General features: G+C 46.9%; 1 protein-coding gene across 1 annotated transcript in view; it reads left to right on the top strand.

Annotated features, from left to right (window-relative positions):
• Positions 1-23649, top strand: part of LOC115415755 (leucine-rich repeat and fibronectin type-III domain-containing protein 2-like) — a 50570-nt gene that overhangs the window by 18762 nt on the left and 8159 nt on the right. Inside the window, exon 3 of the mRNA XM_030129394.1 lies at positions 14166-14250. The gene's annotated coding sequence lies outside the window, so the exon portion shown is untranslated. The remainder of the gene's footprint in view (positions 1-14165; positions 14251-23649) is intronic.

The raw sequence follows: 23649 nt of genomic DNA, 5'->3' as shown, positions 1-23649 counted from the left end.
ACCAGATGAGGCACAGGGTAGCGAATTATGTGCGAACTCAACCCAAACCAGCTGACGGCTCCAGGAGGCCGGATTGTTTGAAGCCAGCACACGCAGACCGGTCTCCAAGATCTGGTTGACCCTCTCAGTTTGACCATTGCTCTGTGGGTGATATCCAGAGGAGAGACTGACAGATGCCCCTATGAGGGCACAAAAAGCCCGCCAGAAGCGGGCCACAAACTGTGGACCCCTATCAGACACCACATCTTTAGGGAAGCCATGTAGTCTACACACATTAAATAACAGGGCCTCAGCCGTTTCCTTAGCAGAAGGGAGTTTAGACATGGCGACAAAATGAACCATCTTAGAAAACCTATCCACAATAGTGAGTACAGTGGTGTTACCGTCTGAGGGGGGTAGACCCGTCACGAAGTCCAGGGAGATATCTGACCATGGCCTCTTAGGAACTGGTAGGGGATGTAGCTGACCCGCAGGAGCTGCGTGGGATGGCTTACAGGATGCACAGGTGGGACACGCGGCCACATATTCCGCCACCTCCTTATCCATCCCGGACCACCAGAACCGCTGTTTAATGATGAACATCGTGCGTCTAACACCTGGGTGGCATGCCATCCTGGACGTGTGAGCCCACTGGATCACCTGCGGACGGAGACAAACAGGAACAAACAGCCGACCCGGCGGCACCCCCTCCGGGACGTCACAGTCCTTAAGAGCCTCATTAACAGACTTCTCAATGGCCCATTGAAAAGCCCCCACTACACAGGACTCCGGTAAAATAGTCTCAGGTTCTAGGACAGAGTCAGTGGCAGAAAACATTCTGGACAGGGCGTCCGGTTTGCCATTCTTAGAGCCCGGCCGATAAGACAGGGAAAAATTAAAACGGGTGAAAAACAGAGCCTACCTGGCCTGCCTGGAGTTGAGACGTTTAGCAGAACGCAGGTATTCCAGGTTTTTATGGTCAGTCCAAACCAGGAATGGGACCTCTGTGCCCTCCAACCAATGCCTCCATTCCTCTAGCGCCACCTTGATTGCCAACAGCTCTCGGTTCCCGATGTTGTAGTTCCTTTCCGCTTGAGACAGCCTCCGTGACAGGAAAGCACAGGGGTGAAGTTTATTGTCCTTCCGGGACTTCTGTGAGATGACCGCTCCCACCCCCACATCGGAAGCATCCACCTCCACCACAAACTGCAGGGCTGGATAGGATTGGTGCTGATTGAAAGCCTCCTTAAGGCGACCAAACGCCTCCTCGGCTTCGGGGCTCCAACTGAAAACAGTCTTAGGGGAGGTGAGACAGTGCAAGGGGGCAGCCACATTGCTGAACCCCCAAATGAATTTACGATAAAAGTTAGCAAATCCCAGAAACCTCTGTACCTCTTTACGAGATGTGGGTGTGGGCCAGTCCCTGACGGCGCTGACCTTCTCTGGATCCATCTGGACACTCCCCTCACCAATGATGAACCCAAGAAAGGAGACAGAGGACCGGTGGAATTCACACTTCTCGGCTTTAACATACAGTTGGTTCTCGAGTAGTTTCTTCAGGACTTGACGGACATGCCGGACATGAGACCTCTCATCAGGGGAGAAAATCAACATGTCATCCAGATAGACAAAAACGAACAGGTTAAGCATATCACGGAGGACGTCATTCACAAGGGCCTGAAAGACAGCAGGAGCATTAGTCAAACCAAAAGGCATTACCAGGTATTCATAATGTCCGCTGGGAGTGTTAAATGCGGTCTTCCACTCGTCTCCCTCTCTTATTCTCACCAGGTGATATGCGTTTCTGAGGTCCAGCTTGGTGAAGATCCGGGCTCCATGCAGGAGCTCAAAAGCAGATGACATCAGAGGTAATGGGTATCGGTTACGGATTGTAATTTCGTTGAGTCCTCTGTAATCAATACAGGGTCTAAGGGTCTTATCCTTTTTATCTACGAAGAAAAACCCCGCCCCTGCAGGGGACGAGGATGGTCTGATTAACCCTGCTGCCAGTGACTCATCAATATACTTTTGCATTGTGGCGGTCTCAGGACCCGACAGGGAATATAACCTCCCTCTAGGGGGACAGGTTCCAGGCCGGAGGTCTATGGCGCAGTCGTAGGGTCTGTGTGGGGGTAAGGATGTAGCCCGGGTCTTACTAAACACCAGTTTCAGGTCATGATAATGTTCTGGTATTTTACTGAGGGCCGGGAAATCCGCCTCGTCCACCTTAAAGGACTGGACAGAGGCCACGGTGGTGTGGGGAAACTGGGCTTCTGGCTCAGACTGAATACCTCCCACTAGACAAGAGGCGCACCCCTCCCCCCATGCCCGGACCTTCCCTGTGCTCCAGTCCATACAGGGGTTGTGACGCTGGAGCCAGGGGAAACCTAAAATAAGGGGGTGAGCCTCAGACTGGTACACATGGAAGGACAGGGATTCTGAGTGTCCGTCAGGGAACCGGACAGTCACAGGTTGGGTGCGCTGGGTGATACGGCAAATTAACCTGTCATCTAGAGCCTTAGCCTCCAGTAGTCTTTCAAGGGGCGTCAGACCGAGTCCCAGCTTCAGGGCGAGGCTGATGTCCATAAGATTGGCGTCTGAACCGGAGTCTATTAACACGGGGTGCTGTAATGACAGGGAGGTAGAACTGAGAAGAATCATAGGTTGCAGACGAGAAGAATCGGAAACACACACAGTTCGGCTAATTAATCTGTCCTCACCTGTGGCAGACTTGTTCTTGCTGGGACAGTTAGCGACCTGATGACCCTCTTGACCACAGTAGAGGCAGAGCCCTGCCACAAGACGGCGCCGATGTTCCTCCGCAGAGAGACGGGTGCGACCCAGCTGCATGGTCTCCTCCTTTGGACTGTCTTCTGCCTCAGTAACCGGGAATGGAAGACTTGCCGTCGGATTGCCTTCAGCCACCTGGGATGACGGACGGGACCGTGCAGGTTCCGCATTCCAGAAGGTCATCTGGTCGGAGGTCTGGATGGCAGCCTCGGTGACCTCCTCCAGGGTCCTTAGCTCCTGACGGAGCGCCATCTCGCGTCTGATGGATCGAGTGAGACCCGACTGAAAGGCAGTTATTAAGGCTTTCTCGTTCCACTCAGACTCCACCGCCAGAGAACGGAACTCACACACATACTGCCTAATGGTTCGCTCCCCCTGCCTCAGTCTCATAAGCTGTAAGGCAGCCTGCGGTCCTCGAACGGGGTGATCATACACACGTTTAAGTTCAGCACATAATCTGGAATAGGAGCGAGCCACTGGGGATTCCTTTTCCAACAAGGCGTTGAAATAACTCAGGGGAGGGCCCTCCAATAAACTAGCCACGTACGCTATTTTAGCAGAGTCACTGGAAAAACGCCGTGGCTGAGCCTCTATGATTAACTGAATCTGAGAGAAGAAATTCCTACAAGTCTCTGGGTTACCTGAGTACTTGTTCGGCGGAGGGATATTAGGTTCGTCCAGGGCTCGGGCGGACGAAGCAGGAGGCACAGATTCAGCTGACTGGACCGGTGCCGAAGTCTGAGTTAGGGAGGACTGGGCGATCTGGGCTGAGAGCTGGTTCATCTTGTCAAGGAGGCTTTGTAAGATCTGCTCGTGCCCCCCTAAACGCTGCCCCTGCAACCGGATTGCCTCCCGGACCTGGTCAAGGCCTGCTGGGTCCATATCTGGCCAGTTCGTACTGTTAGGACAGATAGTACGAGTACTGGACCCAGATGCAAGACCCTCAGACAGGAGTACAGTTAAAAGGGATTTATTAGTAATAGTCAGAGTAACAGGTTCACACAGAATGGAAATGAATATATCTTCAGCTGGACTGAGTTGGGGAATCGTCTCGGCTTCGGATCTTAAGTGAACCACGTTACGGCCCAGGTCGGGAGCACACGAGGGGAACCAGACTAGGAGAGAGCAAAGGAGAGTCAGAGGGCAAACCAGGTCATACACGGGCAGACAATCAGACAGGCAAACGTACATAGGGTCAGGCAGGCTCACGTACCAATAGTCCAGGCAGGGGTCAAAACCAGGAAAAGGCACCAAGGCGGAGGAACAGACAGGGGTCAGGCGTATTCTCGGGTGTGATGGACAAACCAGGTCGAAGGCAGACGAGCAGGCAGACGAGGAACAGGCAGAGTCGGAGGTCGAAGGGCAAAACAGGTCACAACAGGCAGGCAGGATCAAAAAACGCTGGTAAGTTATCACACCAAAGGTAGAAAACGAACTGGCAACGAACAGGGGAAAACACAGGGTTTAAATACACAAGAGGGCGGGAAGACAATTGGACACAGGTGGAGACAATCAGGGAGGAGGCAGGTAATCAGGGAAAAGGTGAACACAAAGAGGAAGTAAAGACACCAGACAAGACACATGAGGGAAACTAACAAAATAAAACAGTAAACAACACACAAGACAGACAAAACAAGTAAAAGTCCAGGGACTGATATGACAGAGACACAACACCCCTGTCTTGTACCTCTTTCCAAAATAAATGAATCAGATAAGTCTGCGTTCATCTTTATCCTAGCTGAAGGTTTCTTGTACAATGCTGCAATTACGTCAATTAGTGTCTGATGAAATCCAAATTTAGACATTACTGTAAATAAACAGGACCACCTGACCGAGTCAAACGCCTTCTCTGCGTCTAAACTCAATACAAGGGTCTGTGTTTTCTGTTGCACTACATGATTGATAATATGCAGTGTTTTTCTGATGTCCTGAGTCTGTCTCTGTTTAATGAATCCTGTTTGGTCCATATGTATTATCTCTGGGAGTAGTTTTTCAAGTCTCTGTGAAATTATGGTTGTAAATAGTTTATAATCAATATTTAGAACATTCACTGGATGATAATTTCCATAATTCAACTTATCCTTCCCTTCTTTAGGAATTACTGAAATGATAGCCTCTCTCCATGAGGGGGGGATTGATTTCTTTTCCAGTACGTCATTAAACGCTCTTAATAACGTAGGGACGAACTGGTCTTGCAATTCTTACCACTCAGAGGGAAAGCCGTCCGTTCCCGGAGATTTACCACCTTTTAGCTTTCTTAGAGCCAATCTTAATTCTTCTTCCGTTATCTCTGATATTAACTGTTTGTTTTGCTGAAACTGTAGGGAGAGAAAAGTGAGAGAGGAAGGTATCTGTGTGATGCTCATAGCTCAGTTTGGGTTGAGAGTACAGGGTCTGATCAAAATGTTGAAAACATTTATGGATAATTCCCATTTCTGATTCAGTCCTGTTTGTAAGTGTGTATTAGTGTGTTTGTATTTTGTGAATAGATCTATCTGCTTGTTGCTTTCGTAGTTTGAATGCTAGGAGTTTCAGAGATTTCCCGCCTGCTTCGTAGAATTTCTGTTTCGTAAAGAGAAGTTTCTTTTGTATATCTTGCGTGTTTAATTCATCCAATTCTCTTTTTAGGATCTTGATTTTAGTTTTAGTTGCCTCTTGGAGGGTTTTGGAATGTTCTTTTTGAAGTTTCCTTAATTCCTCTTCTAAGCTTTTTAATTTTAGTTGTCTGTTTTTCTTTTCATTGGAGAAAATGGCTATTAATTTCCCTCTAATCACTGATTTCAGAGCGTCCCAAAGTATTGGGAACCCCACCTCTCCGTTGTCATTCTCTTCCAAGTACCTCTTGATTTCTTTCTTCATCTTATCTTTAATACTTGTACTCTTAAGTAAATTTGTATTTAGCCTCCAGAGAGTAGATCTACTTTGCTTTGTCAGAAGGAGAGAAATATAGATTGGGCTGTGATCTGAGATGGTGCTTGGGCCAATTTCACAGTTTTCTATTCTATGTACATCATTTTTAAACATAAAAAAATAATCTATTCGAAAGTATACATTGTAGGTTGAGGAGTAATGCATATAGTCCTGACTGGTTGGGTTTAAATCCTTCCAAACATCCACTATTCCCATTTCATCTATCATATTTCTAATTCTTTTACTGGTAATTTTTGTATTAGATTTTCCATTAGACGAATCCAGTTTTGGATTTAGTCTAATATTAAAATCCCCAGCACAAATCATTATCCCTTGACTTTTTGTTGTTGCCAATTCGAATATAAATTTATAGAAGGACCAGTCACTACCAGGTGGAGCATAGACATTAAAGAGACTTATCAGGACACCATTAATTTTACCTGTAATTAAAACAAATCTACCTTCCTTATCTTTATGTTCAGAGATGTGCTCATATTGCAAGGCACTTGATATTAAGATCGCCACCCCTCTGCGCCTCCCCAAGTTATGGGAAGAAAAATATACAGATTTAAACCCCATCTTATTTAAGTTAACATGTTCAGAATCATCCAGGTGGGATTCCTGCAGCATTGCTATTTGAACCTTATCTTTGTGTAATTTAGACAAAATTTTCCATCTCTTTATCGGGTTGTGTATTCTGTTTATATTAAATGAAACCCCCTTTTGTCACAAAGGGGAAATGAGAGGACTCAAATGCATGGAACTGAAGGGAAAAAATAACAAGTTTATTTAACAAAAATGAAAACAACACAACGAAAACCTAACACAAAAGCTAAATCAGAGTCCATAGAAGAAAACAACAACATACAAAACCTGAAACTGAGTCCGTAGATGAATATGGAAAAAATGTCCAGGCTATGGAAAGGAATGAGGAGAAATGGACCAGCGCTGCATGGCTGCAAACCTAATCCTTAAATAGGCCAGATGTAATTGGCTGCAGCCACGCAGCGCCAGCAGGTGAGTCTGATGATGATAATGATGATTATGAGAAGGAGGAGCTGAGGGTCACACAGGCACAGACCATGACCAAAAGGGAGGAGCAAAGAGTCACACAGGCACAGATCCTGACACCTTTATCTGTGTCTTCTCCATCTAAGTAATGCGATCCTCCATTTCACAAATGAGATTGGAGAGCCCTCTCCTGCCCGTTGAAACTGAGAAAACATGAACAAATGAAACTAGAACATGCATAAATCAGGAACAGTGTAGAACAAGTTAAACTTCCTAGGCAGGGGTCTGGTAACTAGACCCTTTAAAGCTTCTAAGTTGCAGCCAAAAGGGACAATCCTCCTAACCCTAGTATGGAGGGCCCTTATTGTTGACAGCCGCCCGGATGGAGAAAAACCCAACAAACCTTATTATGATTCCATCGTCCTTAACTCAGCCCTTTGTAGACTTGTCTCTGAGAAGTAAAACCAAGGGGGAAAAAACAGGAAATCTTTGTTCTCAAGTAAATGGTGCTGATGTTCTCCTGAATGCCCGGAGCCTCTCTCTGGGGTTTTCTCCTCTCCTTTCTGTCACCTCCCCTCTTTCCTGTTCCAGGACAGCTGTTCTACCTGCTCCTTCAGGGACTGTGGAGATCTGATAACTTTTACTTTGTAGCCTTTTTAGCTAGGTCCTCCGTAGCTTCTTCTAAGGTGTTGTAGATTCTGGAGCCTTCTTTGTATCTCACCCGGAGCCTCGCTGGGAAGAGGGTCTGGAACGGGACCCCGTTCTCTTTTAGGGCCCTCCGAACCTCTGTGTATTCGCTTTCTGAGGATAGCTGGTGGATAGTCATGGTCTAGATTTATTCGTTTTTCATGCCAAACAAATCCCTTAATTTGCCATGCCTTGCTCAGTAGTGATTCTTTCATTTTGAAGCTCCAGAATCTCACCACTGTTGACCGCGGTGGTGCGTTCTCCGGCGGCTGTGGTCCGAGTGCCCGGTGTGCTCGTTCGATCTGCAGGTCTGCCGGGTTCCCATCCAGTCTGAGCCCCGCTCTCAGTAAAGACTCCACAAAGTTAATCATGGACTCCGAGTCCTTCTCCGACCCCTCTGGAACACCGTAAATCCTGACATTCTTTCGCCTAGATCAGCTCTCCAGGTCCATTAGCTTATCCTCCAATATCACGTGTAGCTTTAGGAGTCCTGCTATCACTTCCTCCGTGTTTTGAGTTCTTTCTTCGTTTTTCTCCAACTGCTCCTCTAATTCGTTAATTCTTGTGTTTGCTTTTCCAATTTCCTCTTTGATAGCCTTTAGCTGCTCCTTGTTCTCCTGACTGAATCCTCTCACTTCATCCAGTAACAGTTCTAAGCTAGCCATCTCTTCTTCATTCACTCATTAGCTTGTCACTGCAGAGCGTTAGCTTTAGTTTTCGTCTCCGTGTAACTTTTTTCTTTTCTTTCCCTGAGTGTTAAATAAATCTTAGGGCATCTTCAGCCGATATACCCCCTCTATGCACTTATCAAGATATTATATTACTTAACTGAATGGGAGTATTTCGTTAATTTCTTTGGTTTTCATGGGAGCTTCTTTACCGAGCTGCCATCTCTATGGTGTTCCGACCGGAAGCCAAATGTCATCTTATTTAGCGATAGCTTGATGCAGTCAACATGAATAATCCAACAGTGTTCCTGTCATTTTAATGCCGTTCCACTCATATTTTAAACCAGTTTCATATGATGACTTGATATTGTGAACACTCACATCTGTGCTGTTTCTTCATTCTGTTGTACAGATTTTTGCTGTTAAATGTAGGATCATTATTGTATTGATCAAATGTGTTGTATGAGGCTTGTGAAATACTCTTCAGAGAGATGGGGGGGTTATGTAATCTGTTATTATATACATGTGCTTTCTTTCCCAGTGTGTGAGGGTATGTGAATGTGGTAAATGAATATTTAAACAGACCTGCAGTGTTCCAGTCAGGTGGATGAGTTCAGTAGATCTGTGGATGTTCAGAGTCCAAGCAGTGACATGAGTCTGTTTGAGTTCATGAATGCACACTGATTGCTCTGTTTTAGGCACAGTAGAATGATGAAACAGCAGATGAAACAGAACAAACATGAGGAAACAGCAGATGCAACAGAACAAACGTGGAGTTCAGAGCATATTTGGACCGTCCTTCCACTCAGGCAGCCTGGGCTCTAAACAGGAAGTGCATGTCTGACAGTGGTGTAAGAGGAGCTTCTCAGCGCAGGAGGAAACACCGCTAGCTGTCCTTGAGTTTTGCAGATTGTGATATGAGCGGTGGGAGGCAGATTGGGCTTGTGCAGCCTTATAGTGTTGGCCACGGCCCAGGGGAAGGATCACGTATCACACTAATGAATTGCATCGGAGATGACCCCGTTGGCGGCGCTGCCTCCTGTGAGCACACATACTGGATGGATCTACGGTGTTTCCTGTAGGCATGGGGCTAATTGGCAGATGGATGGCTAAACTGCACTTCTTCACTGCAGACAAAAGCTAAAAAAAAACACTGTGTTGTCAACGAGTGCAGCTCGTCCTCGCCTCCGTTTATGTTCCAGTGTCACAGGAGTTTATTGTATGTGTTTGTTTTACCCCACAGGGGACAGCACGACCCTCAAAAGGATTGGACTGGATGTGAAACAACAAAACAGTTCTGAACTTTATCTGGGGGTGTATTAGCAAAGATAACATGGATAGAAGCTCATGTGTCACAGAAATGCAGATGTGTAAACACCTGAAGGCCAGAGCCGCTGAAAACATTCAGCTTCATGAAGCTTATCATTAGTCGGGTTTGTCCGCTTTCAACCCGCATGTGCAGAAGGTTTCACACCGATCCCAAAGAATAAATATGTGCTTTTATTCACTGGAGGGACAATGGTCTGCTTTTAGGTTTTCAAAATTATACTGAAGTGTGTTGTGCATTATGTCCACAGTATGGTCTGGCAATCCATGTACTGACAGTAAATAAGACACAAAAAGGATGAAACATGCACTAAAAGATGACAATTACACAGAAGATAGGAACAAACAGAAAGAAAAAGTACAATGACACAAAAAGACCAAACAGTTAAAGACAGAAGCAGAAAACAGAGCATGACACAGATAAACACGAACGTGGACCAGATGTGTAGGTAGGTCCACATGTGGAGCAGATGTGTAGGTAGGTCCACATGTGGAGCAGATGTGTAGGTAGGTCCACATATGGAGCAGATGTGTAGGTAGGTCCACATATGGAGCAGATGTGAAGGTAGGTCCACATGTGGAGCAGATGTGTAGGTAGGTCCCCATGTGGAGCAGATGTGTAGGTAGGTCCGTACGTGGAGCAGATGTGTAGGTAGGTCCACATGTGGAGCAGATGTGTAGGTAGGTCCGTACGTGAAGCAGATGTGTAGGTAGGTCCACATGTGGAGCAGATGTGTAGGTAGGTCCACATATGGAGCAGATGTGTAGGTAGGTCCACATATGGAGCAGATGTGTAGGTAGGTCCACATGTGGAGCAGATGTGTAGGTAGGTCCACATGTGGAGCAGATGTGTAGGTAGGTCCGTACGTGGAGCAGATGTGTAGGTAGGTCCACATGTGGAGCAGATGTGTAGGTAGGTCTGTACGTGGAGCAGATGTGTAGGTAGGTCCACATATGGAGCAGATGTGTAGGTAGGTCCGTACGTGAAGCAGATGTGTAGGTAGTTTACTGGCTCATATATATAACCTCCTCCTATATACACATGACAAACCCTTGTGTCCATCATGTGGTTCTGTGAGGTTCCTAACCCTTGGCTGTTTGTGGTTCTATGAGGTTCAGAACCCTTGGCTGTTTGTGGTTCTATGAGGTTCCGGTGTGGTTGTTTCCTGTGACCTCAGCCTGGTTTCTTCAACACTATTAAATTCTCAGACCTCCTTTAGATGGAGCCTACAGAGCTAATGGACTGTACCGTGCATCCCCCAGGGCTGTGTTTTTATTTTTCTTCATAGAGCAGATGTTTCTCTTCTTCTGGGTCATTAATTTGCTTCATTAAAATCTTCTCACAGAACTTGGCTCTATGTTCTGTTCAACACTTCCACATCACAGTTGGAAACACTTTCAAACTCTTCGTTTTTGTTTTTCTTTTTTTTTTGCTGCTCAGCTGGTCTGATCTGCTCCAGACCTGGTGATCCACTCCATCCTTTAGTTTGTCCCAGACTATCACCCACCCACAGCCTGGCATCACTCCACTGACCCACACTGGCCCATACACTGACCCACATGCTGACCTACACGCTGGCCCACACACTTGCCCACAGTAATTACACTACTGTGACACATGTGTTTGTTGTTGTTGTGTTTGTAGTCAGTGTCATTATGGTTTTCCACATTTGTTTTTTGACTCGGGGGTTTAGTTTGTTCCCACTCTCACTTACAACATGTTTTATTTTTATTCATTCTTTCATTCTTTAAAGATACAATTACTTGAATACAGTTTGTGTGGAATGAGGTTTCAAGTGCTTGAATAATTCTGGCCTGGGGAGCGTGGATTTTTAAAAAGAATACTCAACGGTTCAAATGCTCACACCTTCCTGGGACTGAAACGCATTTCTGTCAATCAGTGACATCACAACTTTCTAGTCACTGTCCTCAGTCAGTAGGGTTAGGGTTACGGTCAGTCCGTGAGACCCACAACACAACCATCCTGATAGCCCAGGATGATGTGCTTTATGGTAACCATGGCAACAACAGCAAATAGGCATGGTCAGGGTTAGGGTTAGGGTTAGGGTTAGAGTTAGAGTTAGAGTTATGGGTTAGGGGTAGGCTGAGAAGGGCCACTACTGCAGCCGAAAGGTGACACCTAACCCCTAACCCTAACCCCTAGCCTCTAACCCTAACCCCAACCTCTAATTCTAACCCCAACCCCTAACCCTAACCCCTAACCCCTAACCCCAGTAAACAGCTGTAGTCAGATGTGTGTGAACCCACTCTACAGAAGTCATTTGCTGTTGTTGTTGTTTTCAGTGTTCTTACAGAATGTTTTATTCATTTCCTGGTTTGTTGATGAAGTTAATCAAAGGAGAGCAGGGACTCGAACTCCTCATGTTTTATGGATCAAACACACAATTGTCTGTGTGTTTTTCTACTAATTAGTGGAGTGGCTGTCATTGGCTGATGGATGCTGGGTCCCTATTGGCTAAACCCAGCAGGGGTTCAGTTCTTTTAGGTCAGAGGCTGTTCACAGGTTTATCATCATAACCCTAACCCTAAAATCCTAACTCTAACCCTAACCCATCCCATATGTAGTTGTGTGGTTTGTGTCTTATTGCTCCTCATTGTTTTCATCTTGGATCATTTCTGTGTGATTTACATCTACGAGTACACACAGACAGGAGGTTTTCTGTTATTATTCCATCTGTTTAGGTTGAAATCTGTCTGGATGTTTTGAAAGCTTGAAAAATATCAGTAATAAATAATTTTCCTCAAATGCATTGAAAGTAATTCAACAAAGCTGTTCTGAAAATGTAAGGTTTAAGAAAGTACAAGTCAAAGGCTGGCAGATAAAGAAATACTCCTGTAGATATTTGGAAAGTCGACTGAAGTATACTGATAAAGTATTTGTATACAGACAGCAGAGTGGGGAAGGAAATGGCATCAGCTGATGCTGTTTTGGTCTGAACAAAAATAGATGCTCCATATTTCGTTCCAATCTTCAACAGTGTGGGATGTTTTATGAATGTAGGGCACACGGTGTTTGAACACAGTCATTCTGTTCACACCATTAACCCTAACCCTAACCCTTAACCGAAACCCTAACCCTAAATCTAAGCCTGAACCCTAAACCCTAACCCTAACCCTAAATTTAAGCCTAAACCCTAACCCTAACCCTAACCCTAAATTTAAGCCTAAACCCTAACCCTAACCCTAAATTTAAGCCTAAACCCTAACCCTAACCCTAAATTTAAGCCTAAACCCTAACCCTAACCCAACGCTAGCCTGCATTGTTCTGTTCAAATATGAATCATTTCAGTCATATTCCACAGATGGACAAAGGCTGTTCAACAGATGTGTTTATGTGGAAGTTAAACTATAGGTCTGATGGACAGTGGAGTGGACCACATATGTTTATGTGATGGACAGTGGAGTGGACCACATGTCTTTATGTGGTGGACAGTGGAGTGGACCACATGTCTTTATGTGATGGACAGTGGAGTGGACCACATGTGTTTATGTGATGGACAGTGGAGTGGACCACGTCTTTATGTGGTGGACAGTGGAGTGGACCACATGTCTTTATGTGGTGGACAGTGGAGTGGACCACATATGTTTATGTGATGGACAGTGGAGTGGACCACATATGTTTATGTGATGGACAGTGGAGTGGACCACATATGTTTATGTGGTGGACAGTGGAGTGGACCACATGTGTTTATGTGATGGACAGTGGAGTGGACCACATGTCTTTATGTGATGGACAGTGGAGTGGACCACATATGTTTATGTGATGGACAGTGGAGTGGACCACATATGTTTATGTGATGGACAGTGGAGTGGACCAGAGCGGAGCACAGTGCTGGACGCTCCATTTCTGCTCCCGTGGAAACAGAAAGTGTTGACAGTGGAGTGGGTGGGTTCTGAGTGCAGCATCAGTTGGAATCAGTCAGCTGACACCGCCTCCATCACACACATCCACACACAAGTAGGTCAGGCAACAAAGCTGGAGGTGAAAACCGCCTGTTTCAATAAAGAACCAATCCAATAAAAACAGCCTGGCACGCAGTTGGTCATGGAGTGCACATATTTGAACTGAGCCTCAGTGTTTGAGCACGAACGCTGGTGTTAGCTGGAGAGGAGGGGCTTGCATAACAGACCACACCCCCACATGGTGTCAGCTGGAGAGGAGGGGTCTGACATAACACTGGGTTCACTGGGACTGTTTAAAGGTTTATACCTGTATAGAAACAGGAAAAGTTAGACCATACCCCCACACCGACCACAGGGTCACACCTGTGCGTAAGACCACACCCCCACGCTGACCACAGGGTCACACCTGTGTGTCACTGCTGACCCAAACATGTCTCAGTTCTTGGTCTTCACAGGTTCATTCAGGTGCAGATGTGACCCACAGTGGGTCTGCTCTAGATCTGACACCCTGACCATGAAAACAGGACTGAGGGACAAATATGGAGCAAACCCTAAACCCTGACCCTAACCCTAACCCTAACCCAAACCCTGACTCTAACCCTAACCCTAACCCAAACCCTGACCCTAACCCTAAACCCTGACCCTAACCCAAACCCTGACCCTAACCTAAACCCTGACCCTAACCCTGACCCTAAAGGGTTAGGGTAAGAGGTCTATGTGTGGTCTACAGGAGTAAAATGAAAAAAAAAACAAACCCGGATGCATGTGTGACCCCCCTTCTCAGTGTCAGTGTGGGTTGGTCTGTTCCTCATTAGTGCCTGGTGTTTCTGTGTCAGAGCTGACGCTGTGTTGTCCTCTTCTGTTCTGCAGCGCCTCTGTTTCTGTTCCTGTCTGCGTGGGAGTGGGAGAAGTGGAGGCTGTGATCAGTCAACCTGTGGCACAGAGACAGCACCCAGAAGGTAAGAAACACCACAGCATGTGCCCCCCAACACCAAAGCATGCCCCCCCCCACTGCACAAATAGGCAGCATGCCCCCCCCCCACCCTCTCAACTGCACAAACAGCCAGCATGCCCCCTCCCCCACCACCACTGCACAAACAGGCAGCATGGCCCCCGGTCCGGTTGGACCTGGGCTGTGGATGTGTCCATGCTACCCTAGAACCTCGTTTGTCCTTTTCCAGTCTGATGACTCTGGACCAGATGTTCTGATGTCCTTCCTGTTTGGTGTTTGGGTGGACGGTAGAACCTCTTGCATCAACCTTGACCTTTTGTTTTCAAGGTCAAATCAGGGTTGTCATCCAATTTGGATGACAGTGTTGACCCCCCCCCAGGGTTAGGGTTAGTGTTAGGGTCAGGGTTAACCTTAACCCTAACCCTGACCCTAACCTGGGCAGAACCGGTCCATACCTCCATGTCTTAGACCATATGAAGCCTGTTCTCCTGGACGTGCTTCAGCTTCATTTATCACATGTCAGAACAGGAACACACATCTGAGTGCAGAGGGTTAATGAGGACTTTGGAATGTTTTCAGACTCTGAGCTGAAGACCGTAAAGACAGTTTCGTCTTAGCACTGCTTTCTGCCGTACTTAAGGAGAGAAAATCTCTCTGGCTTGTTCATATTTCCTTAAATCGGTCACACTTGTCTTGGGAAGCCTTAAGCTGAACCTTTGGCGTGTGGGGAGGTGAGCCCCCCCCCCCCCATGAAAAAGGATGAATCAGTGCAAAGGAGTGAAGGATATCTGCTGTCGTTCATGAGTCAAAGCTGAGTCCAAACTTTAGGTGGAAAGGAAGGAGACTCAAACAGTTAGGGTTAGACCAAACCCTAACCCTCATCAGCAGGTGTTGTTGTGAAAATGTACTACTGAGTACTCAGGGAACATAGTATAAACACATCCATGGTCTTCAGTGGTGCTGCAGTCTAATTCTGGGAATACTGTGTGTGTGTGTGTGTGTGTGTGTGTGTGTGTGTGTGTGTGTGTGTGTGTGTGTGTGTTCGTCTGCCAGGCTTGTGTGTGGGAGTATGTGGGACGCATCTGACACACACTGATAAGAGCCGAGCTGGCAAATCCACAGACACTCTGAGACGCTGAGAGAAGGAGCAGGCAGTTGTTTGTGAAGGGTGTTATGTACAAGAACAATGAACACAGAATGGAAGAGTGTGTAGAACTGTTCTGTATCCAGAGGCTCGTTAGTGCTAATGGATCTGAGGGAGATGACCAACAACTGGAGGCTGATCTGACCACACAGCACCTGAAACACACCCCAACAGTCCACGTGTGAGCAGAGTGGTGTATGTGAACAGCAGAGTGGTGGAGGTTCAGCACTGGACAGCGCTATGTCTACTAGTGTCACATGAACAGGTTCAGCACTGGACAGCGCTGTGGCCACCAGCGTCTGATGAACAGGTTCAGCACTGGACAGTGCTGTGGCCACCAGTGTCACATGAACAGGTTCAGGACTGGACAGCACTATGTCTACCAGTGCCACATGAACAGGCTCAGCACTGGACAGCGCTGTGGCCACCAGCGTCACATGAACAGGTTCAGGACTGGACAGCACTATGTCTACCAGTGCCACATGAACAGGTTCAGCACTGGACAGCGCTGTGGCCACCAGTGTCACATGAACAGGTTCAGCACTGGACAGCGCTGTGGCCACCAGTGTCACATGAACAGGTTCAGCACTGGACAGCGCTGTGGCCACCAGCGTCTGATGAACAGGTTCAGCACTGGACAGCGCCATCACAGCTCTGTCTTACTCACAGGCAGTAGACGGCCATATTGATTTTCTTCCAGATAAGGCTTCAACACTTCAGTAGCACGCACATGTGCATCCTCAGAATTGCCAGTTTGCAGAAACAGGTTGCCTGTATGTGTGGGAACGGCCTAGCTGTATTTTGTGGAGCTCACTGTGTCCTCTCAAGCTTCTAAATCTTATGGCTCAGACCGGCTTTGTACTGACTTTCGGGAACACACAAATACATGCGGCCTGAACAGAAAAAAATAGTTTGCTACCGACACATCCCTAATTCCACTGACTGCTCAGCTGTGCACTTGCTGCATGTCCAGTATCTGCTACAGAAAAGTCTGTCAGTATGTTTAGGTTTCTACAGCTACATGAAGAGTCTGTGATGCAACAAGACTAGAAGCATCTGATTGAATGTCCAATTCTTGTTCACTGTATTCTGTTATTAAATGAATTGTAGTGATGTTTCCTTCCAGGACAATGTGCTTTGCGTTGCTCCTGGTTGGAATCAGTTTGAGATCACTGTGTCAGTGGCTCCTCATGCTTTGACAGTTGTCTCCACTGGGACAGACAAACAGGTTAGCTGTGGCTTTACTGCTTTGGCTTTGGAAGATAATCCCACAAACATGACTGGGATTGGTCCAAGAGTTTAGCCCCTCCCATGTACGAGACCAGCTGCATGCATGTCATTTGTGTGTTCTGCCTGGCTTCTTACCTACAGAGTCCGTCTGAAAGCAGAGCAGAGCACGACATGTCCGAGTCACTGTGGAGGAGGAGGGAAAACAGGTCAAAGGTCACTGATGTCAGCACACTAACCCTGTGTGTGTTTGTGTGTGTGTGTGTGCGCACAGGAGTGTGCATGTGTGTGAGTGTGTGTTTGTGTGTTGACAGGCTTCAGCAGTGCAAGTGTTTTAAAACTCAGGGCTCTATCTATAGTCTCAGTCATAGGTATTCATGCTGACACACACACACACACACACACACACACACACACACACAGCTGGGTATGTCCTTGAATGTCCTAAGTCCTGGTGGAACCTGTAATTTCCATTTTACACTTGTGACATTTGGCTTATGTCTGTTCCAGTTACAGCCACTGAATGAACAATGGACTGGGTGTGTTCAAGGACAGTCCAGTGGACACAGTAAAGTCCAGTGGACACAGTTAAGTCCAGTGGACACAGTAAAGTCCAGTGGACACAGTTAAGTCCAGTGGACACAGTTAAGTCCAGTGGACACAGTAAGGTAGATCCAACAGTCCAAAAGTACAGTAATTGTTTGACCCAGTTTTGTAAAATGTGTTCAGGGTTAGGGTGTGTGTGTCCAGTGTGTGTTGTCCTTTAGGGTTAGGGTTAGGGTTAGGGTGTGTGTGTCCAGTGTATGTTGTCCTTTAGGGTTAGGGTTTAGGGTTAGGGTTAGGGTGTGTGTGTGTCCGGTGTATGTTGTCCTTTAGGGTTAGGGTTAGGGTTAGGGTGTGTGTGTCCAGTGTGTGTTGTCCTTTAGGGTTAGGGTTATGGTTAGGGTGTGTGTGTCCAGTGTATGTTGTCCTTTAGGGTTAGGGTTAGGGTGTGTGTGTCCAGTGTGTGTTGTCCTTTAGGGTTAGGGTTTAGGGTTAGGGTTAGGGTGTGTGTGTCCGGTGTATGTTGTCCTTTAGGGTTAGGGTTAGGGTTAGGGTGTGTGTGTCCAGTGTGTGTTGTCCTTTAGGGTTAGGGTTAGGGTTAGGGTGTGTGTGTCCAGTGTATGTTGTCCTTAGGGTTAGGGTTAGGGTTAGGGTGTGTGTGTCCAGTGTATGTTGTCCTTTAGGGTTAGGGTTAGGGTTAGGGTGTGTGTGTCCAGTGTGTGTTGTCCTTTAGGGTTAGGGTTAGGGTGTGTGTGTCCAGTGTATGTTGTCCTTTAGGGTGAGGGTTAGGGTTAGGGTGTGTGTGTCCAGTGTATGTTGTCCTTTAGGGTTAGGGTTAGGGTTAGGGTGTGTGTGTCCAGTGTATGTTGTCCTTTAGGGTTAGGGTTAGGGTTTAGGGTTAGGGTTAGGGTGTGTGTGTCCAGTGTATGTTGTCCTTTAGGGTTAGGGTTAGGGTTTAGGGTTAGGGTTAGGGTGTGTGTGTCCAGTGTATGTTGTCCTTTAGGGTTAGGGTTAGGGTTTAGGGTTAGGGTGTGTGTGTCCAGTGTATGTTGTCCTTTAGGGTTAGGGTTAGGGTGTGTGTGTCCAGTGTATGTTGTCCTTTAGGGTTAGGGTTAGGGTTTAGGGTTAGGGTGTGTGTGCCCAGTGTATGTTGTCCTTTAGGGTTAGGGTTAGGGTTAGGGTGTGTGTGTCCAGTGTATGTTGTCCTTTAGGGTTAGGGTTAGGGTTTAGGGTTAGGGTGTGTGTGTCCAGTGTATGTTGTCCTTTAGGGTTAGGGTTAGGGTGTGTGTGTCCAGTGTATGTTGTCCTTTAGGGTTAGGGTTTAGGGTTAGGGTGTGTGTGTCCAGTGTATGTTGTCCTTTAGGGTTAGGGTTAGGGTTTAGGGTTAGGGTGTGTGTGTCCAGTGTATGTTGTCCTTTAGGGTTAGGGTTAGGGTTTAGGGTTAGGGTTAGGGTGTATGTGTCCAGTGTATGTTGTCCTTTAGGGTTAGGGTTAGGGTTAGGGTGTGTGTGTCCAGTGTATGTTGTCCTTTAGGGTTAGGGTTAGGGTTTAGGGTTAGGGTGTGTGTGTCCAGTGTATGTTGTCCTTTAGGGTTAGGGTTAGGGTTTAGGGTTAGGGTGTGTGTGTCCAGTGTATGTTGTCCTTTAGGGTTAGGGTAGGGTTAGGGTTTAGGGTTAGGGTTAGGGTGTGTGTGTCCAGTGTATGTTGTCCTTTAGGGTTAGGGTTAGGGTTTAGGGTTACGGTGTGTGTGTCCAGTGTATGTTGTCCTTTAGGGTAAGGGTAGGATTAGGGTTTAGGGTTAGGGTGTGTGTGTCCAGTGTATGTTGTCCTTTAGGGTTAGGGTTAGGGTTAGGGTGTGTGTGTCCAGTGTGTGTTGTCCTTTAGGGTTAGGGTGTGTGTGTCCAGTGTATGTTGTCCTTTAGGGTTAGGGTTAGGGTTAGGGTGTGTGTGTCCAGTGTATGTTGTCCTTTAGGGTTAGGGTTTAGGGTTAGGGTTAGGGTGTGTGTGTCCAGTGTATGTTGTCCTTTAGGGTTAGGGTTAGGGTGTGTGTGTCCAGTGTGTGTTGTCCTTTAGGGTTAGGGTTAGGGTTAGGGTTAGGGTGTGTGTGTCCAGTGTGTGTTGTCCTTTAGGGTTAGGGTGTGTGTGTCCAGTGTGTGTTGTCCTTTAGGGTTAGGGTTAGGGTGTGTGTCCAGTGTATGTTGTCCTTTAGGGTTAGGGTTAGGGTGTGTGTGTCCAGTGTATGTTGTCCTTTTGGGTTAGGGTTGGGGTATGTGTGTCCAGTGTATGTTGTCCTTTAGGGTTAGGGTTTAGGGTTAGGGTTAGGGTGTGTGTGTCCAGTGTATGTTGTCCTTTAGGGTTAGGGTTAGGGTTTAGGGTTAGAGTTAGGGTGTGTGTGTCCAGTGTATGTTGTCCTTTAGGGTTAGGGTTAGGGTTAGGGTGTGTGTGTCCAGTGTATGTTGTCCTTTAGGGTTAGGGTTTAGGGTTAGGGTTAGGGTTAGGGTTAGGGTGTGTGTGTCCAGTGTATGTTGTCCTTTAGGGTTAGGGTTAGGGTGTGTGTGTCCAGTGTATGTTGTCCTTTAGGGTTAGGGTTAGGGTGTGTGTGTCCAGTGTATGTTGTCCTTTAGGGTTAGGGTTTAGGGTTAGGGTTAGGGTGTGTGTGTCCAGTGTATGTTGTCCTTTAGGGTTAGGGTTAGGGTGTGTGTGTCCAGTGTATGTTGTCCTTTAGGGTTAGGGTTAGGGTATGTGTGTCCAGTGTATGTTGTCCTTTAGGGTTAGGGTTTAGGGTTAGGGTTAGGGTGTGTGTGTCCAGTGTATGTTGTCCTTTAGGGTTAGGGTTTAGGGTTAGGGTTAGGGTTAGGGTGTGTGTGTCCAGTGTATGTTGTCCTTTAGGGTTAGGGTTAGGGTGTGTGTGTCCAGTGTATGTTGTCCTTTAGGGTTAGGGTTTAGGGTTAGGGTTAGGGTGTGTGTGTCCAGTGTATGTTGTCCTTTAGGGTTAGGGTTAGGGTTTAGGGTTAGGGTTAGGGTGTGTGTGTCCAGTGTATGTTGTCCTTTAGGGTTAGGGTTAGGGTTAGGGTGTGTGTGTCCAGTGTATGTTGTCCTTTAGGGTTAGGGTTAGGGTGTGTGTGTCCAGTGTATGTTGTCCTTTAGGGTTAGGGTTAGGGTTAGGGTGTGTGTGTCCAGTGTATGTTGTCCTTTAGGGTTAGGGTTAGGGTTAGGGTGTGTGTGTCCAGTGTATGTTGTCCTTTAGGGTTAGGGTTTAGGGTTAGGGTGTGTGTGTCCAGTGTATGTTGTCCTTTAGGGTTAGGGTTAGGGTTAGGGTGTGTGTGTCCAGTGTATGTTGTCCTTTAGGGTTAGGGTTAGGGTGTGTGTGTCCAGTGTATGTTGTCCTTTAGGGTTAGGGTTAGGGTTAGGGTGTCCAGTGTATGTTGTCCTTTAGGGTTAGGGTTAGGGTTTAGGGTTTAGGGTTAGGGTTAGGGTGTGTGTGTCCAGTGTATGTTGTCCTTTAGGGTTAGGGTTAGGGTTAGGGTGTGTGTGTCCAGTGTATGTTGTCCTTTAGGGTTAGGGTTAGGGTGTGTGTGTCCAGTGTATGTTGTCCTTTAGGGTTAGGGTTTAGGGTTAGGGTTAGGGTGTGTGTGTCCAGTGTATGTTGTCCTTTAGGGTTAGGGTTTAGGGTTAGGGTGTGTGTGTCCAGTGTATGTTGTCCTTTAGGGTTAGAGTTAGGGTTAGGGTGTGTGTGTCCAGTGTATGTTGTCCTTTAGGGTTAGGGTTAGGGTTAGGGTGTGTGTGTCCGGTGTATGTTGTCCTTTAGGGTTAGGGTTTAGGGTTAGGGTTAGGGTGTGTGTGTCCAGTGTATGTTGTCCTTTAGGGTTAGGGTTTAGGGTTAGGGTTAGGGTGTGTGTGTCCAGTGTATGTTGTCCTTTAGGGTTAGGGTTAGGGTTAGGGTGTGTGTGTCCAGTGTATGTTGTCCTTTAGGGTTAGGGTTTAGGGTTAGGGTGTGTGTGTCCAGTGTATGTTGTCCTTTAGGGTTAGGGTTAGGGTTAGGGTGTGTGTGTCCAGTGTATGTTGATCTTTTCCGTTTTAAAGGTGTCGTGGGATTTGGAATCAGATGGGGAAGTGGGTCGCCATGGTATTGTCGACTAATTGAAGGTTGTCCTGTTGTGTTTGTGTGAGTAGTTGATAGTTGACGATCAGGATGTCGGTTTCTGTGTTGGGGAAGGTTGTCTTAGTCACACGGAAGAGGGTTTTTCATTGTTTTAGGGTGGTCCGCCTGGGGTCCTGGTCCTTGTTGTTTATACCTATCAAGAAAATGACAATCTTAACCTCCGGATTCGGGGGTGGGGGTGTCTTCTCCAGGACCATCCAGAACTGTTAGCAGTTTACTCTGGGGTAGCTATGGAGTTGGATTTGTGGGTATGGGGTTAGGGTTAGGGTTAGGGTTAGGACTGTTTTTTCAGGTTTGAAAAGCCAGTCCTGGATTTTATGATTTGGTCTTGGGTTGTGATAAGTGGGCTGGACCAGGTTAGGGTTAACTAACGGGCGGAGAATGGTCTTGTGGATGAGTGGAGCTATGTGCGGGGGGGGGGGGGGGGGGGGGGGGGGGGGGGGGTGTCACTGGATCCGGAGTGTGGATGGGGATGGAGGTGCTTGACTGGATGATTTCTGTCTCAGGAAGGAGGACTGGTGGGAGTTATGAGTTTGCTGTGGTTCATGCTGACTGAGTGGAGCAGAAGTGTGCGGTCTGCATTTGTATCTGTGGTTCAGGCTGACTGTGTGGAGCAGAAGTGTGCGGTCTGCATTTGTATCTGTGGTTCAGGCTGACTGTGTGGAGCAGAAGTGTGCGGTCTGCATTTGTATCTGTGGTTCAGGCTGACTGTGTGGAGCAGAAGTGTGCGGTCTGCATTTGTATCTGTGGTTCAGGCTGACTGTGTGGAGCAGAACTTGTTCCATGAATGTTTGATCAGGTGCAGCCTTCACAGTTCATCATAAATACATGAGGTTTTGGAACAGCAGCAGTTTGTGCCCTCATTCCTCAGAAAAAGGATCTGAACATAAATGAACTGTCCAACTCTGATCCTACAGACCCTAACCCTAACCCTACAGACCCTAACCCTGATCCTTTAGACCCTGATCCTTTAGACCCTAACCCTAACCCTACAGACCCTAACCCTAACCCTACAGACCCTAACCCTAACCCTACAGACCCTAACCCTGATCCTACAGACCCTAACCCTACAGACCCTAACCCTAACCCTACAGACCCTAACCCTGATCCTACAGACCCTAACCCAAACCCTACAGACCCTAACCCTAATCCTAAAGACCTCAACCCTGATCCTACAGACCCTAACCCTGATCCCTACAGACCCTAACCCTAACCCCAGAGTAACCATAACCCTAACCGACTAGAGTCACCCTAACCCTAAAATAACCCTAACCCTGAAATAACCCTAACCCTAATGGACTAGAATAGGACTGATTGGATCTGACAGACCTCACATATATTGGTCTAATGAACTCTTTATTTTCCCATGTTTGATTCTTTTAAACTCTTTAGGGTTAAGGTTAGGGTTAGGCTCTTTTGGGCCAGTGTGTCTGCTTTTAGGGTTAGGGGTTAGGGGTTAGGGGTTAGGGTTAGGCTCTTTTGGGCCAGTGTGTCTGCTTTTCTACACAAACTGCTGCTGTTTAGTTTTCATTTCATGGGTCTTTGAATCCTGATATCAATGTTTTATTCAGTCAGAATGTCTTATTTGGTTTTTCGCTCTAAAAATAACTCCACCTGCACATGCTCCTACGCTCACATCTGAACTGTGCTCTCATGTAACGAAGCAGAGACAAAACACTAATCTGTCCACAGTGTGTATAGGGTTAGGGTTAGGGTTAGGGTTAAGCTACCTGTGGGTTATTAACCATAGGTTAGGCGATGCTAAGCTACCTGTGGGTTATTAACCATAGGTTAGGCGATGCTAAGCTACCTGTGGGTTATTAACCAGAGGTGAGGCAATGCTAAGCTACCTGTGGGTTATTAACCATAGGTTAGGCGATGCTAAGCTACCTGTGGGTTATTAACCATAGGTTAGGCGATGCTAAGCTACCTGTGGGTTATTAACCAGAGGTGAGGCAATGCTAAGCTAGCAGACAGTGTCGTGGCTGCATGTTGAGCCTGTTTCCTTTCCTTTTTTCCTTTCTGCTCTTTCTTCGTTAGCTGAATCAGCTGATCTTTCCTCTGAATGGCTCTTTTGAACCCACCTCCCTGTCACTTTTCATAAATGAGATCAGTGTAACTAGAAAAATACATGCAGTCGTGTGGGAAAAGTGGAAATGGCAGTGCAGCATCCAAAGTCCAGAGAAGGCTGTGTGAGAATCAGCCAGTGTGATTATGAGTGTGAGGATGAAAGTGACATGTTCAGCCTCCAATAGACGTTGTGGAATTAGTGTATATGTGATTTGACTTCTGTAAAATTAAAATAGTAACATATTCATTATTCATA

Source organism: Sphaeramia orbicularis, unplaced genomic scaffold (assembly GCF_902148855.1).
Source record: "Sphaeramia orbicularis unplaced genomic scaffold, fSphaOr1.1, whole genome shotgun sequence".
Classification (NCBI taxonomy): domain Eukaryota; kingdom Metazoa; phylum Chordata; class Actinopteri; order Kurtiformes; family Apogonidae; genus Sphaeramia; species Sphaeramia orbicularis.
Note: the sequence above shows the minus strand (reverse complement) of the source record. Positions and strands in the feature narration are given on the sequence as shown.